This window comes from Ixodes scapularis, unplaced genomic scaffold (genome assembly GCF_016920785.2).
Source record: "Ixodes scapularis isolate PalLabHiFi unplaced genomic scaffold, ASM1692078v2 PGA_scaffold2__306_contigs__length_199485367, whole genome shotgun sequence".
NCBI classification, from domain to species: domain Eukaryota; kingdom Metazoa; phylum Arthropoda; class Arachnida; order Ixodida; family Ixodidae; genus Ixodes; species Ixodes scapularis.
In genome coordinates this window covers 89,226,354-89,244,699 of record NW_024609857.1, presented here as the reverse complement: position 1 = coordinate 89,244,699, position 18,346 = coordinate 89,226,354, and the positions used below count along the sequence as shown (strand labels likewise).

Here is an 18,346-nt window from a genome sequence, read left to right as displayed (position 1 = left end):
GGATTTCCTCTCTCTTCATGGAGTTGCGGTTCTGTTTCTGTTTTTCGAATCCCATCTCTTTGAGCAGGCAATACAGGGTAGTCGCGGAACAGGGCGGCAGCATGTCATCTTGGAGACGGGCAGCGGTTTTCTTCTATGTCGGGATCTCCCCCCAATGAAGGAAGTCGTGCCGGCAGCTTCTCATGGTCATCAACGTAAACATGTCGCGACTTGATATCCTCTTCCGTTTGCCAGCGGATTTCGGGCGCTTTTTCAAAGGAGTTTTCGCAGCTTCATTGGCTCGTTTGAAACCACGCTTGATCTTGTAGACTTAGTTAACACTGATGACCGTCGCGTCAACGGTCGGGTTGACGACTTCATCCACATTTTTTTTCTCGGCACTGCCGCCGCATCCAAGAATAAATGTTCAAAACACTGCCTCGTCTGGACATCTCAACTTGCATGACGTTTGTAGCATACCTTGTGGTCGGTTTGCCTTGCTGCATACCCGACCCGGAGGAATAACACGGAGCCAACGGTTTCAACAACAAGAAACTACATTTAATTGGACATGGACAAGACGATTAACATTGCTACCGGTGCTGCCGGAGTCCAGGCAGCGACTCCCCGTGCGCCGCCTCTGATCTGCCTTATCAAGGCGGCGCATCCGATGTGCGCGTGGCTGGCGTGACGTCGCCGCCACGCGGGAAAAGTTCGGCTTGAGCCTCGCAGTCGGGCAACTTGGCTTGGGAGCCGCCAGGGTGCCCACACTTCCCCCTCCTCAAGCTTCGTCCGGCATGTCGATGACGGAGACGTTGTGGGCGTCAGGGGGTGGATGGCGCTGTTGGGCGGACTGACGTTTAAGTCCGGCCGGCGCCTGCTGGACGAGCGCGGCGGCTGCTGACGAGCGCGGCGGCTCGGTCAGCTCCAGCTTGTCACTTGTTCGGGATCAGGGCTCCACCAGGTGGCTGCTTTGCCCGTGGTCCTGTAGAGGGTGGCCGCGGTCCACGATGAGACCGGCCGCCGTGTCGTTCAGATGGCGGGTGTGGCGACGGTTTTGTCCATGAGTCAGCTTCGTAGAAAACATGGAAGCAGACGACATGGGACTCAGTTGAGGGCTGAGCCTGACGTTATTTTCGGACCCCTTCCAGAAAGTTTGAAATAACGGATCTGAGGTGGGCACACAATCTTCTCCCCCCTCTCTTGAAAAAGGGGCAGATCCGTGGAAGTAGAAAACTACCCCCAAAATGCGAAAGAGGCCAAGGAGACAAAAAAAAAAATTCCTCTCTCTTTGGTGTCACCGACGTCGCAGGTTATACCGCCGCCTTGGTGGAGACAAGGGGGTTTCCGGAACGGGACTGCCGTCAGTGTCGTTCCGGTCCTGCGAGGAATCTTCGTCTTCTGCTTGGAAAAATCGTTTAAGGTCGGTGACATGAACAGGTCCGGTTTCCTCACTAGACTCACAGTTAACTAGTTTGTAAGTGAGTGGCGAGCACTTTTCACGCACGCGAAACGGACCTTCCCACCTGTTGGCGAGGGAGGCTGCGAAGCCTCGAGCGGCGTCACTCAGTGGGTGAGTACGCCGGAGTACAAAATCTCCCACCTCGAACTGCAAGTCACGTCGCCCCCGGTTGTACTGTTCAGCCTGCTGTACCCGGGCGACGTCGAGATTTTCTCTGGCTTCTCGAAGGTTATCGGAGAAGCGCTTTCGCAGGTCCTCTGCGAACTTCACGTAGGGGCGAGGCCTTCCTCCAGACTCTGTAGAAAGGAGGCTGTTAGAAAGCGGGAATGCGAGCTCCTTGCCGAAATTTAATTGGGCAGGAGTGAGACCCGTTGACCGATTAGTGGTTGTACGGGTTGCGAATGCCAGCTCGGGCAGTTTCGCGTCCCAGTCCTTGTGGCGCTCGGTGTAGGCCACTAGCATCATCTTAAGGTTTCGATTTACCCTCTCCGTGATGTTTGCTTGCGGGTGGTACGGGGAAGTTCTTTTGTGCTTGATTCCCAGTACCGCGCATGCGTCCACAAACACCTTACTCGTGAAATAGGAGGCATTATCGCTTACAAGCTGTGCAGGAAAGCCAAACCTAGCGAATGTTTCGAGTAGACACTCCCAGATTTTTTGCGAATCTAGCTTCCGCAATGGAAATAACTCAACCCACTTCGTGAAGTGGTCGGTTACCACGAACAAGTACTGATTGCCCTGGGTACTACGTGGGAAGGGGCCCATGACGTCACAGCAACAAATCTGCCAAGGGCTCTGACTCACGATTGGTTGCATGAGACCGGGGGGCTGGCCACCACGTGGTTTTGCCTTCTGGCACACCGAGCAGCTACGAGCGTATCGGAGCACATCCTGCCTCATGCCTGGCCAGGTAGCAATTTGGGATAACTTTTCGTAAGTCTTGCTCCCACTGCTGTGTCCTGCCAAGGCAGAGTCATGCATGTATCGGATGAAAAGCTTACGTAGCTTGCGGGGTATCACGGTCCGGAATGCCGAGCCATCCGGATCGTCGTCGGCCTGGGGGATGTAGCGCAGCAGGAGGCCGTCGTCGCTCATCAAGTAGGAGTCGAACTCCTCGTCACTTGGGCGGTCGACTGGACCTCTTGCTGCCAGCCAAGCGGACACGCGTTGGCAGAGTCCGTCATCCAGCTGCGCCTTGCGAAGCTCCTCGCGGCTCACCAATGTACCCCACCGTGAATCTGGGGATCCTCGTGTCGTGGCCGCGACGGTCACCAAGCCATGGGTATCCTGCGAGTGTTCCTCGGGAAGTGGAGCACGAGAAAGCGCATCAGCAACTTTGTTAGTTGACCCCGGGCGGTACACAATGGAGTAGTCGTACTGTTGTAGCGTAAGCGCCCAACGAGCAAGACGTCCAGCTGGATTCTTAAGTCCCCTTAGCCATGATAGCGCTAAGTGATCAGATTGAATCTGGAACGTTGCGCCATCTAGGTACATATCAAATCGCTTCAAAGCATGAATAATGGCGAGACATTCACGTTCTGCGACACTGTAGTTGCGCTCGGCTGGAGTTAGCGTGTGGCTCGTGAAAGCGACTGGCCGAAGCACACCGCCATACTCCTGCAGCAATACAGCACCCAGGCCACAGTCGCTTGCATCTGTCTGCAGAACGAACGGCTTGTTCAAGTCTGGGAGCTGTAAACAAGCGTTGTCAGTCACGGCTCTTGAAAGGGCTGCGAATGCGCATTGTTGTTGTTCGGCCCAACACCACTTGACGCCTTTTTTTAGAAGGTGATTGAGCGGCTGCGATATCTCGGAACAGTGTGGAATGAAATCCCTGTAGAACGCAATCATTCCGAGGTATCTTTGTAGGCTCTTTACGTCATGTGGGCTTGGGTATTCCGTTAGCGCGCGCAACTTATCTTCGTTGGGGCGGAGCGTGCCGTTATCCACAACGAATCCAAGGAGGTTAATCTTGGGCGCGGCTAACTGAACCTTTCCGGGATGAATCGTGAGCCCAGCATTACGCATTCGCTCAAGTACAATGCGAAGGTGCTCGACATGCTCTTCGATAGTTCTCGAGAAAACAACCACGTCATCCATGTATGCCATGGCAAATTCGTACTTCGAGTTCCCAAGTACAACATCCATCAGGCGTTGAAAACTGGCTGGAGAGTTAGACAAGCCAAACGGCAGTCGGGTGAACTCGAACAACCCTCTGTGGCAGATGAAAGCCGTTTTTGGAACGTCTGATGGGTGAATCTCTATCTGAAGGAACCCGCGACTGCAATCCAGCGTTGTAAACACGGTCGCGTTACCGAGCGCGTACATCACGGAGGAAATGCTGGGGAAAGGGTAGCTGTCTCGTACGGACACATCGTTAAGCCGCCTGTAATCCACACAGAGTCTGGCTGTTCCGTCTTTTTTCGGGGCGAGAACAATGGGGAATGCCCAGGGGCTCTTCGACTCACGTACTGAACCGGCGTCGATCATTTCCTCGAGCGCCGCATCAAGGAGTGCCCTTTTGTGGACGCTGATCGGTCGAGGGTTGCACCTCCGAGGCGGCGCGTCACCGGTTTCAATACGGTGCAGCAGAATGTCAGTCTTTCCAGGTGTTTCCGTGAACATCGGTGAGAAAGACTCCAGGACGGCTTGCAGCTCCTGCTTCTGCTGGCTGCTTGCGGGGCACTTTCGCAACGATTCTCGAACGCCGGCAGGCAAGACGTCTGGCACCGTGGTGAAGTGGGCTGCAGTGGTCGAGTTAGGGATGCAGTCCTCCCTTTTGGTAAACGGAGTCAGCTCCGGTTGTTGTCCCAGCCGGTATCCACCACCAGAAAAGTCGAGTGTCATGCTTTCGCCTGTAATGAAATCTCGGCCCAAGATCACAGGTACCACAAGTCCTGGCATATAAAGAAATCGCTGACGTCGCTTTTTTCCATTAAACCGAATCTGCAGCCTCACGGCTCCTCCAGCTGTTATCGCTGTACCAGAAGCTAGCTGCAAACGGGTTTCGCACTCCCGGAGGCTTATCTTTTTTGCTTTGCAGAGTTCGAAAACGAAATCCCCTATGAGCGAGATAGCGGCCCCAGAATCCAAAAGTGCGGCAATGGGAAAATCGAGCAGTGATATTGTCATGCGCGGTTCAATGATGTTAGGCTCGGGCTGGATTCGACATACCGATGGAATCTGTGCCGCGGCCTGACCGCTCCCAGGGACTGCACCGGCCGTCGGCGAGTGGCTGTCTGGTTTCAGCGTCGCCGGCCGTAGTAGTTTCCCTGGTTGTTTTGGTTCCGGCCCTTTGCCGCCGTCTCGTGCCACCTCTTGTTTGTAGTGTCCAGAAGCCTTGGACACTGCTTTCGGTGATGGCCGGGCTGCTCGCACTCGTAGCAGCAGTCCGACGACAGTTGCCTGCTTAGGCCACCCGCACCGAGGTGCCCGTCGGACCGCCTCCAGTGATCGGATAAGGAACCACTATGGGAGGGCCTCCACCAGGCTTGCGACTGGCTGTTGTGGGGAGGGCTTGTTCCGTTGCGGCGGGGGTCAATGCTGCTGGGCTGCGGGTTTGCGACCGCACCGTGCCAGTTTTCGCCAGCACTTGCAGGAGCAGACTGATGAAGATGGTTCGCTTGGGTGGTGATCTCCGTTGGGCCCCAGCTTACGATAGGGCACGGCCAACGACCTCCCACCTGTCGTGGCGACCCCCGCCCGAAACCCTCACGGGCCTCGCTGTGACCTCCGGGGACCTCTCGGGGAGAGTTAGGCGAACACACGCTTATCCCGCACGGGAGTTCACCATGCATGCCACGCCAACTCTCCTGGTTGACGTGGTGGGGAAGGGAGGTCTCGTTCGGACAGTCCACTTGCGTGGAGGCCTCGGGGCCCCGCCATGCGCATGCCGGTTCGAGCGCGTACTTGGCTGGTGGCGGCGGCACGTAGTTCCGCTCGGCATGAAGAGCTTCCTCGATGAGGCGGGCGCCCCGGGCTAGCTCTTCAAGGGTCTCAAAGGTGCGGTTGATCAGGTAGACGTGGTACCTGGGGTGACACTGTCTTCTGACCCGAGCTACTCTGTCCGACTCCGGTGACTTCGGGTCCGCCCTCTTGAAGAGCTCTTGCATGACCCGAACGTACCGGACCAGACTTTCATCCGGGTGCTGCGTCCTTGCCTCGAGCTCTCGGAGAATCTGCGTCGCGTAGCCTGCAGGCAGGAACTCTTCGCGAAGCCTTGTCTGGAAGTCTGCCAGGCTGGTGAAGGGGGCCTGTGACCCCAACCAGCACCTGGCGCTGGCTTGCAACGCCAGCGGGACAATCCGCTCCACGATGAAGGCTTCCGAGGCACCGGAGGCAAGGTGGTACGTCTGCAGCTCGCCCAGGAAGTCTGCCACGGACTTGACGTCGTCGTACCCCATGTAGACCGGAACAGTCAAGTGTGGTCTGGGCTCTCGCGGTGGGGTTTCCTGCTGGCCAGGCGTGTGGGTCAGGCGCTGCATCACGGAGTCGCACATCTCCGTGACCTTCGTGAGCAGGTTTATTTGTGCTGCTGCGGCCATCGCGGCTTCCTGCTCCCGCGTGAGCATGCCTGCGAGCACAAAAAAAGAAACGCCCCCAAAAACCCAACACAAGCGCGCAAAACGATTGCCGCGTTCACAAAGACACGGTCACAAACACGCCAATACAACAAACGTAGACGTGACGGAAACACGAAACAACGATAGGAAACACGGGGAATATGAAAAAGGCTTACCGAAAGAAGAAACCAAGCCCCGTGAAATTCCTGCGAGTGGGTAGCATACCACGGTTGGGCGCCATTGTGGTCGGTTTGCCTTGCTGCATACCCGACCCGGAGGAATAACACGGAGCCAACGGTTTCAACAACAAGAAACTACATTTAATTGGACATGGACAAGACGATTAACATTGCTACCGGTGCTGCCGGAGTCCAGGCAGCGACTCCCCGTGCGCCCCCGCAGGGGGCACCTGTGAAAGCAGGTGTTTGGAGAGTGGCGTCTCCACGGACCCTGAGCCCCGCAGGGGGCGCCTGCACCTTAGGTGCTAGGTGCTTGGTGAGTAGCGTCACCACGGACCCCAGCCACGTTGGCTACATAACGGACCCTGAGTAACAAGTGGGTAAGACCCACCCACGTCTGGCTGTGCGTGGCGAGCCCGTGTCCAGGGAAAAGGGCATCCTGGTGGTTGAGCTGAGCCCGGGGTAGGTTTGGACCCTTCGGGGCCCCCCGGGCGAGGCAACACACCACTTTGGCCCCTGCTTCCTGTAGACGGGAGTCCTGGTAAGGCCCGGCCAGGATGATTCAGTCTAGTCGCCTTTTCTTCTACTATCCCCTCCAATCTTTTACCTTTACCTTTCCTGCTCCCCTTATTTCTCTCTCATTTCTCTTCCTCCTTTTCACCCCTCTTTGGCGGCAAGGGCTAACCTTGGGTGGCAATAGACCTCTGTCTTGACCCACACTTGGGTATAGTTTCCCGGCAGCACTGTTAGCGTAACGTCTCCAGCCAAGCCCTTCTTGTTATGGTGCGTTACCTAACCCCTTGTTGGGCTCGGTGGTGGGCGGTGCACCGCGGATTCTGAACATTCTTTGCCCCTCTTATGGCACCCCTCCGTTCTAAACCCTCTGATCGGCCCCTGAAAAGGGGTCGGACCGAAGTAAAACTGAATGATAAGTCTTCACCGGTACAGAACACTTTTAGCCGATTCCTTGTTATGCACTCTGAACAAGACGAAAAACCTCTTGCGAAGTTGTCACCTTTTCTGATCGCAAAAACCCTAGAAACCCTTGTAGGCAAAAACTTCAAAGCAAAGAAGCTAGTATCTGGTGACTTGCTTGTTGAAGTGGAAAATGGCACACAGAGTGCTGCCCTCTTGGACCTAAACAAGATTTCTGAGTATAGAGTCTCCGTCACTCCACATCGAACTCTAAATAATTGCCAAGGAGTAATTTCCGAGGATGATTTGCTAGAGTCAAGTAACGAGGAGATTTTGGAAGGTCTTTCCAGTCAAGGAGTAACGGCAGTACGACGAATCCTGCTTCGTAAAGACGGAAACGAGCGACCAACAAAACATATTGTACTTACATTCTCTTCCACTGTGCTGCCTCAAAGTATCAAGGCGGGCTACCTCCACTGTAAGGTGCGCCCATACGTCCCGAACCCGAGACGCTGCTTCAAGTGTCAACGGTTTGGTCATGGCTCTGCCACCTGCCGCGGAAAGACAACCTGCGCAAAGTGTGCATGCACAGACCACCCAACAGATACGTGTGGCAGCTCAACCCCTAAGTGCATCAACTGCACTGGTTCCCATCCTGCTTACTCGCGATCATGTCCAAAGTTTAAAGAGGAGAAAGAAATTTTAACCTTAAAAACAAAGGAAAACTTGAGCTACCATGAGGCACGAAAACGCTTTTCGTTCCTTCAAGGAGGAACATACGCCGAGGCGGCCGTCAGGGGGACTAGGTCGCTGTCAAAGGCATCAGTGGGTACCCAGTATAGTCTTCGAGACACTGAGTGCCCACCCAGTCCCCTCACCCCTACAGAGACTTCTGTGGGATCTCAGACGCCTGAGGCCCCACAGAAGCTCACGAAGTCCAAGGCGTTTCCGCAACGCCTGGCCCCGAAGGTTCGGGTGGTGCTTGACCCCACCCGTTCCCAAGTCCGAAAGGGATCCCCTCCTTCCTCTGCACAGGGGGTGGAGGAGGCCATGGAGGTCAATGTCCCATTCACCGAGGGTAGCATGGAAACTGCCACCCCTGTGCCTTCATGCTCGAAGGCAGGCAATGTTTCCTCTGCACCCCAAAAAAAATCAGCGCACGCATCCCAGGTGCCTGCCGGCTCGTCAGGCAGAGGCCGGGCACAGCCCACTCGCCTGACCGACAATGCGAGAAAGCCGGGTCACTCTGACGAGGCAGTCTCGTTGAGGGGCCCAGAGGTATCAACGGAAGAGAAAATGGAAGAGGCCGGTCTAGCTTCAGATGACGACTTGCTTCCTTCGGGAGCGGAGTCCTTGTCGTCTTCCGCGGGTGAGCCCGCAGAACGACAGAAAGACAATGCTAGAAAGAAAAGAAATATTCCTCGGATTTTAGCTCCGAAAGAAAATTAGCTGAACTATATATAGGTATCTTTTTTACTTTTTTATACGTTTTTAGGAGATTTCACTAAAAGGCAGCCACACCGATATTTTTACGCACTTTTGCCCACAACTTTTTATCGATTTTAAATAATTTTTATGGGTCATCTTTCTTTTATGCAATGGAACTGTCGAGGTCTCCTACGCAACATTGATGACATTAGTTTTTTTCTTAGTGAGCTACGACCGATAGCTCTGGCTTTGCAGGAGACTCATTTGAATTCCAGTCATACAAATGTTTTACGGTCCTATCACACTTTTCGTAAAGACCGCCCATCATCTCATTCAGCCGGTGGTGTGGCAGTTGTTGTGCAGAGAGGGGTGGCATGTGCCGAGGTGCCCCTGGACACTCCGCTCGAGGCAGTGGCTGTGAGGGTTCTGATCGACCGGTTAATCACCGTTGTTTCATTGTACCTTCCGCCACAGATCACAGTGCACATGCGTGAACTTCAAAAGCTCATTGCCCAACTACCACAACCCTTTTTAATATTAGGCGATTTTAATGCTCATCACACCATGTGGGGCAGTGCACGAGTTGACTCACGTGGAGAACTCATAGAACGACTTTTATTGTCATCGAATCTTTGTCTTTTAAACACGAAATCTCCAACCTTTTTTAGTGATGCTCATAACTCCTTCACCTGCATCGATTTATCTTTATCATCGCCCTCTCTGCTTCCTTGTTTTTCTTGGAAGGTTTTAGAAAACCCATTAGGGAGCGACCACTTCCCGATTGTCGTAGAGAGCCTAGCTGCTGTTAGTACGCTTTTAGAATGTACGCCGAGATGGCGCCTTGACAAAGCGGATTGGGAACTCTTTTGCTCATCTGCAACATTTGATATTTCTTTATTATCAGTCTTGTCTCCAGATGATGCTACAGCCTATGTTACTAAGAAGATAATTGAGGCTGCAGAACAATCTATTCCTCGCACCTCTGGGAAATTACCAAAAAAGTGCAGGCCCTGGTGGACTGAAGAATGTTCCACGACAATGAAGAAACAAGACAAAGCTTGGGGCATATTTCGACGGTACCCCACCGTAAATAACAAGATTGAATTTAAAAGGCGAAAAGCTCAAGCCCGCTGGACTAGAAGGCAAGCAAAAAAGAAATCGTGGACGAAATATGTCTCCTCACTGAACAGCTTTGTCCCCGCAAAGGAGGTGTGGGACCGTTATCGCAAAATCAAAGGGGATTACCGCTGTTTTATTATCCCTCCATTGTTCAAGAATGTCCCCACATCACTGAAAGACTTAGGCAATACTCTTGGCGTTCACTTCCAGAGCGTTTCGAGTTCTGAAAACTACAGTGCCACATTTAAACAGTTTAAAATGAAAGCAGAATGCGAGCGAATAGTTATGTCGGGGGCAACCTCTACACCATACAACCAGCCCTTTACGCTCCGTGAACTGGAGTTGGCTCTTGACATCAGGAAACAGTCTGCCCCAGGCCCTGATTTCATCCACTATGAGATGCTTCGTAGGCTGCCCCTACAACATCTGCTTAGTTTTTTCAACCTTCTCTGGGAAAAAGCTTACTTCCCTGAATCCTGGAAAAGAGCACATGTTATACCCCTCTTGAAAGCTGGCAAAGACCCCTCTCTTTGCTCGAGCTACCGCCCGATTGCCCTTACGAGCTGCCTTGGTAAGACGTACGAAAGACTTATCAACAAACGGCTGGTGTTTTTTCTTGAAGAACAAAACCTATTTGATAACAATCAGTGTGGTTTCCGCCAAGGCCGGTCTACTCTAGATCACCTCGTGCGCCTCGAGACGAGAATCCGGGAGGCTTTTGTAAAGAGGCAGCACTGTGTGTCTGTATTTTTTGACCTGGAGAAGGCGTACGACACGACCTGGAGATATGGAATCATGCGAGACCTTTATGCCTGCGGAGTACGGGGCCGCATGTTGCGTTGTATAAAAGCTTTTCTGACTGGGCGGACCTTTCAGGTTCGACTAGGTACCACATTATCAGACACATTTGTTCAAGAAAATGGGGTTCCTCAGGGGGGCATCCTGAGTGTCACATTATTTGTTTTAAAGATTAACACCCTAGCTCAAATACTGCCACCTTCCATTGAACACTCATTGTATGTCGACGACCTACAGATATCATTTTCCTCTTGTAATCTGTCCAGCTGTGAACGCCAGCTGCAGCTAGCAATTAATAAGATCAGTAAGTGGGCCGACGAAAATGGCTTCAGGTTTTCATCCGGAAAAACGGTGTGCGTTCCATTTTCTCTTCGACGAGGGCTGTCTCTTGAGCCAGTGTTGGAATTGAACAGAGCACCTATACCAGTTAAAGCCGAGCATAAGTTTCTGGGAGTCATATTTGATAAGAAATTGAATTTTATCTCTCACTTAAAGGAATTGAAACAAAAGTGCCTGAAATCCCTAAACATCTTGAAAATTTTGTCACATAAAACTTGGGGTTCTGACAGACTATGCCTGCTACGCTTGTATAACGCTTTGGTACGATCCCGTCTTGATTATGGTGCCGTTGTGTACAACTCAGCGCGACCATCCTCCCTGAAGATGTTGGACCCAATACACCACCTTGGCTTGCGCCTTGCTACGGGTGCATTTCGGACATCGCCTGTTTTAAGCTTGTACGCGGACTCTCACCAGATGCCCCTTTCCAAACGACGGCAGTACCTGGGCTTGAGCTATACTTCCAGGATTTTGTCTAATCCTCACCATCCAACCTTTTTTGCTCTCCAGCAATCTCAATTTGCTCGCCTTTTTGAAAATAAACCAAGCATTGTGCGGCCATTGAGCTTTCGTGTTCACAGTGATCAGTCATCTCTCGGTCTCGACCTTCATGGCATTAACCTTCTCCAAGAAGCCGAGAGTATTCCCCCTTGGAAAATGCTTCCAGTATCATGCGACTGGTCATTCACACGGTATAGCAAGCATAATGTCTCCCCTCTGCTTATTCAACAAGAATTTCTTGGCTTACAGAATAAATATGACGACTATACTCAATTTTATACAGATGGCTCCAAGACTTTTTCTGCAGTGGGATCGGCTGTTTATTCTGAGGTTTTCATACAGGCCCAGCGGCTTAGCTGCATGGCTAGTATTTTTACTGCGGAGCTATATGGTGTTCTCCTTGCAATTGAGTATATCACCACCAGCAAAACAATGAAGGCAATTCTTTTTGTAGACTCCCAAAGTGTCATCGTTGCTCTTTGCTCTGTAAGAGATACAAAAAACATGCTCGCTAAGCTAATACGCTATAAAATCAATTGCTGCTTAGAGCGTGGGTTTGTTATCAAATTCTGCTGGATCCCAAGCCATGTTGGGATCAAAGGCAATGAGAAAGCAGACCAGCTGGCTACCTCCGCAAGCAATCTCCTAGAAATCCGACGGGGGATACCCTTTCAAGATATCAAACCCCTCCTTAGGAAAGCTCTCCTCGATGCTTGGCAATCTGAGTGGAACCTAGAGAGTGCAAATAAGCTGCATGCTATTAAGCCAGTTTTGGGGTTGTGGGAGAATTCATCTCGTAAAAACCGTTTTCATGAGGTTCTCTTGTGCCGTCTTAGAATCGGCCACACCTTCCTGACTCACGGACATCTTCTTTGTGGAGAAGACGCTCCAAGCTGCGAGCATTGCGGTGAACCTTTGACAATTTTGCATATTTTGTGTTCTTGTCCAGGCTTTGAGCAGAACCGGCTTGCCTGTTTTCCAGAGCTTTTTACATATCAGATTCCTTTCCATCCAACACTTTTGTTAGGCGAGCATCCCATCGTTCCATTCAATCGGGTCCTCAACTTTTTGCAAGCAAGTGGCCTTCTACACAAAATTTAAGTACTGCATTTTCTGTTCACCATAAATATATAAAACATCAGCTTCATGTATGCTCTCAATTACCATTACTGTGAGTCGCATTAGTCTTGTAGTCTGGCGCAGCATGGCCTTCGTCGCTTTTGCGCCATTAAACCATTAATCATCATCATCCCCGTGCGCCGCCTCTGATCTGCCTTATCAAGGCGGCGCATCCGATGTGCGCGTGGCTGGCGTGACGTCGCCGCCACGCGGGAAAAGTTCGGCTTGAGCCTCGCAGTCGGGCAACTTGGCTTGGGAGCCGCCAGGGTGCCCACAACCTAAAGGGAAGCGTCTTGTGGAAAGAGAGCCGACAACACGGACCGAGCGGCTGGACTCTCCATTTTTGGGATGCGAGCGACAACGGCTGGCTAGCTGGCTACGAACGCCTATCCTCGGATTTGGTGGGGCTTTGAATTGGGTGAATATACGCATGTTAAGAAAATGTCTCGTTTATCCTACTGAGAATACCAAAGTTATCTCCGCTTAAATAATGTTAGCTTCTCTGAGAGGAACTTTTTATCGCAAGTATTCTGCGGAACGAAGTGTCGCGTGCCGATTGGTCATGTGCGACGGCACGTGACCAATCGGCACGTGACAAGAGGGACAGACCCACTTTTTGAGGTGAAAATAAGTATGAAAGCATCCTGCCAGCAAAAGTTTCAGTGTGACGAGCAACTGTAGCTCGAGTATCGGCGGCAGCCATCCTTTGTCGCCGTTTAAATCGGGCAGTCGAGCCATGGCCGAGCAGCCATTGCCGTTCGTTGTTGCACATCCCGGTGAGAGACAGTTGATCATGGAGGGATGGTCGCGTCTCTTGGCAGGAAAAACCCGTCCCCAAAGCCAACACCGCGATTGCGGGAGACATATTAGACTCTGCAATCCCGTACCCGACAGCACGTCGGCAAGCCGTCACTTTGAATTGGTTACAAAGTCTCATCTAAGGTAGGTCCAACCCAATCTTGCAATCTGGGCACTCCAAGGGCACTTCATGTTCGCATGAAGCTCGATTTAAGATCGGTTCAAGTTAAGGTGGATTTATGAAGCATGCTGGCCTCGTCACAAGACGGTGGAAGGTTGACTTCATGTCGAGTCACATCCATGAATTCGGGGCTGAATATCCCAAATACGATGCAACTTGAAAATGCAACATTGCGAAAGTCGTCAACTTGTAGCTTGTGGAAGCTCCAAGATGAAGAAAGAAGGACAGTGTTACCTGGACTCTCAAACAGTTTGTCAAACATTGACATTGTCGACGTGGTTGCCGAGGGTGAATCGCAATTTAACTCGTTCGGCGTTGCCGCAACACTGCCAGTGCCTTCGGAATTGGCAATATCCATTTCCAATGATTAGTCGCTGTGTTTGCTACTCTCGACACGCATATGCTTCTTGACATGTGCACGGTTGCGGGCCTGTCGACTGGTCTTTTTCGCTGCTCAGTCTTTTCGGGAAGATAACTTGGGCATTCTGGAAACTCTGTAGGCACAGCATCCTTGGACAAACGCTTTCCGGGGCTCTGAAACAAAACGAAAGAAGACAAGGCTCAAAGTGGCGTTCATAGAGGTAGTCGGTAAACTGCAGAATATAGTCCTTACACGGCATGGCCTTTCTCCACACCCAAAGTAATTTTTTTGTCTTTCAGTGCTGAGAACGACAAAAGTTTTTGAGAACATGATGTGTGTCCAGTGTTGCAGCGGGGAGCAAAACATTTGATTTTCCATCACTTCCAAATGACCCTTGGACACATAAACATTGTGCAGGCTCACTCATGCTCAAGTAAATGGTCACTGAACTAAACAAAGCGCAAAAAGCACAAATTGTGAAACATGATCAGACCGCATCGAACGCCATAATGACAAATGTGAACGCCCAAATAGCACCGGCGCTCTTTGGTGGAAAGAGGGCAAACATAAAAAGATATTGTCGCAGCTGTTTCACTGCTTCTGCGCGTCATTCAGACACCTCATTTCTACACCATGGTCTGCAATAAATATTACACCTTTAAAAGACATATGCAAAGGAAAAAACAATTTTTTTTTTTTAAAGCATACTAGACGAAAAAAGAATTTTTTATCTAGTATGAAAAATTCTTGCGGTTGCGGTTTTTCGTCAGCAGTTGTTTGTCTCCTTTCTTCCGTCCCGTCTTTTTCTCTATGTTTTAAATAACCATGCCTTACCAACACGCCCAAGCTTCCATCCTCCTGGGAGGTCTTCCAGGTATGAATTTTAGGCCACCATTGCATGGGCATAAAACGTCGGGTACCTCTGTGATATCATGGCCTAAACCATCTTTGGCTGCTAATTTGATGACTAAAAAATCGTCAACATGCCTAAATATTTTTAATTTCCTTTACTTCCTAGTTTGTCTGTAATGACATTGTCGGAGCTGCTTAATCTCGCACAGGACAGGTGCCACACCCAACCTGATGTAAATGCACTTTTTTTGCACATACATGTTGCATTGAAATGAAACAGGTCGGTATTACATAAAATGTCAAAAGTTCCAAGAAAATATCAAGACTGAGGTTGCTGGAGCTCCGGAATGGCGCGTCTCCATTTTGTTCAATGCAGTCTCTCGCCGACACAAATAGCGGTTCATGCGGGACAGTCCACCACATGCAGTTAGCAGTTCCACTTCCCTGCTAGCACAGTCGGTAGAGCATGAGACTCTTAATCTCGGGGTCGTGGATTCAGGCACCATGTTGGGCACCACTTGCAGTGGCTTGGCCTTGCTGCTATCCATAGGAAAGTGTGAAACAAGGCGAAGTGTGACGCGGCTCTGGAAGTTAGTGACTGCTGAGCTCCCAAGATGCGCGTTTTTATCTTGCACTGCCCCCACTGTGTTCCAGGAATGACTCACTCTTCACCCATTGTTTCTCTATGGTACAACAGGCCAACGCTGGCTTTCGTCCTGCCGTCTCCGCCCGTCGGTGCACCTCAGTCTCGTTCACCTTTGTGCAGATGCTCTGCTGCTCTGTGGCGAGGTAACCTGCAACAGGGTTACTGGAAGGTCCTTAAAAGTTGCGCAGCCTGGCGGATGGTGTCCACGAGCCCGGTGTTTGGGATAGTGACTGCATCTCCAACCATCTTGATGGTTGGAGATGGTAGGCAAACAGGATTTGGCACCCTGCTGGCTCGGGGGACATAGTCGGACTCCATGGCTGCCTGCACGAACCCCTCGGCCTGTGACTTATAGCTCTCAGATGGCAAATTCTTAAATTTGTCATTGATTACCAGCGAGACTTCCAGTTGGTGAAGGAGGTACGCTTTGAGCTGCATCTTCTTTGTCTCTCTTGCCTTGGTTGGGATGGTCCTGGGGAATGCGGCAGTCATCATGAACAGGGGGTAATTCAGGACCATATTTATGGTCATTATCTACTTAGGATCGACTTCAGTGTTCATTATGATTTCCATTGCGATGGATGAAAACACGACTACTACCCTTGGGAGGGTGATGATAAGGGGTTTTTTCGGGGTCTTCAGTTGTAGGTTGTGACAACTTGGTCGAGGCCCGCTTTTGCCTCACCCCTATCCCCCGCCTCATCTTTTTGAGGTCTGAGCTTCTGGAGAGTCCTGTGGCCACCATGAACTAAACATAGTCCATTTTGGAGGTGTTCTGCACTTAGGGCTCGTTGAAAACAGCGCCAACGCCGTTGAGGATGTGCTCGGCAACAATCCCCACGTCGTCTCTGTCAATGCTCGTGTTCTCCAGTCTTTCCCTTTATCTGTATCTAGTCGCTCTGTTCCAAAATAATGTGTTATTCACATAATCCGTCAAGTTACTCAAAACAAACTATCTTGAAAAACGTGTTTCCTCTTTAAGGTCATGGGAAAGTCCCAAAGCCTTGGGTTGGCTTCAATGACTTGTAGCACCCGCAGCAGTTAGTTAGGTGAAACGGAGTATAGCAATACTTGCACAGAGCCACCAAGAAGATGGCAGCCAACGAAAACTCCTAATGTTCTCTTCGAAACATTATGAAAATCAATAATAACTTTGAATTGGACAACAATAAGTTGTCATCTGGTTGTAATGACTAACATTACATTTGGGCAAAGAACGACCGCTGGGCAATGCATTGTTTACTTGTTTACCACTTTTATTTTGTTAACGAGAGGGATACCGAAACCTGAAGTATGAGTCGCTGGCAAAGTGACCCCTAATTGCTTTGATAATACAGGAGGGCAGTGGTCGCCTGTTGCTCGTTCCCAGTCTCCGCCACAGCCACAGCATGCACCTCCTGTAGGCAGCGAACCGGAAGCGCCTGAAACAATGTCCACATTTATTGAATGTAAGGAACACTCACCAACCATAGTACCCGAGGCAATGACCAGACTAATCAGATGTAATGAGCAATATTCGCTACTCTTAAGTGTACACCTCTCTTGTGATTGTTTCCCCAGAAAAACTGTTATATATTATGCTTCTCTTTTATGTTCCCCCTTGCTGTGCATGTGATGAATTTGCCAACAAGCAACTGGTCGGCACAACTAACTATAAGCACTGCGGCGAAGTGAGCTTGTACTGTATGCCAAGTGCAGCACAGATGTGGACGAACACCTTGCTTCGGAAGTATGATGCACCATCCGTGATGAGCTCTGCAGGGAAGTTGATTCAGATGAAGACAGTAAAAAGCAACCTAGGATTATCTGCAAAAGGAGCTTCTACAAGAAGTCCATGAAACATGTTTCCACGAGGTGTCGGGAGAACAAGAAAATCAGTATTCTACCGACAGTTATGATTTGAAACAACCAGTGGGAGGCGATTGGCTGTAGAATTTCCAAAAATTATTCTTCCGCCTGTCGGGAGAATAGACGCTGCCGTAAAACAACCCGTCCTTATCCTTGGCTTGCGGCTTGGGAGTCAAGGGCAAGAAAACAAAAACGCACAGTAAACAAGAAAAAGCAGACGCGCTAAGCGAAAAACATTTAAAAGCAGTTGATCGCTAATAATGCTTTCTATTCAAAACTATTGTGTGTATATGCATTGAAGCGGCAAGAAAAGTGGGGGCTGAAATGCAAGTTTCGCGATTGGTAAAACGAAGTTGTACTCACTCGTTCAAGGTTGCCCCCGTGTTTATCTCACCATAGTGGCACACGTTGTACAAGGCTAGCTGTAGCACACCCAGATTGAGGCACAGCCCCTCGAAATCCAGGTGGCTCGTCATGCAGCTCTGCTGGCTCTGCTGCTTATGAAAGGCAGCTGGATACTCCTGGCAGCAGACACACTCGACGACGGTCTCTGTCTGCACGCAGCAACTACATTGGCACTTTAAAACAGAAAACAGGCATCAAGTATACATGTGAGAGGTATAATAAACAGCTTATCACCTACCAGTTCGTGTTGCCAAGCTGCTGGGTTGCATTGTCGCGTTCTTCTTTTGCCTTTGGTGTCAACACCGAGGATCGCAAACTGCTGTCGTCCGAGTCCGCCGTGTTCGAAGCATAGGCGTCGCGCGTAGGAGTTTCGTCGTAGTACAAGTTGAACCTGATATCTGCTGTCTGCCACAATCGCATATATATATTGAAATTCTTAGTTTTTCCTCATAAAATTATAGAAATTAATGGGATTCCTTGATATTAAAACCACTTCTGCAAGTGCATTTGTTTTCATTTCGTGCTCTGAGTGAGTAACTCGAATTTTGATGCTTCAAGTTGTAATACTTCGCCTTGCCAGAAACCCGCAGATAGGATCAGTGTTGTTTGTAAATAAAGAAGTACTAGATCAGCAAAGAAATAAACGAAACATTCAACTTTATGCAGACTGTCCTTGTGGACTCAAGCTTCAACTAAAGATTAAGCAGTTACAGATCCAAATACATCCCTAAACCCAGTGTACGGTCCAAAATAAGAGCGTCTTTTTACATTGAAAAATGGGGCACACTTTGCGTGTCTTAGAGTAGAAGCTTTTTCTAAATGTTCGCTTTATGTGTCAAAACATTGAGTTTATT

The 18,346-nt window shown here is 50.4% G+C and overlaps 1 pseudogene; it reads right to left on the bottom strand.

Moving 5' to 3' along the window:
- Positions 1-16,503: 16,503 nt before the first annotated feature.
- Positions 16,504-17,819, bottom strand: LOC120836860 (annotated as a pseudogene).
- Positions 17,820-18,346: the final 527 nt, after the last annotated feature.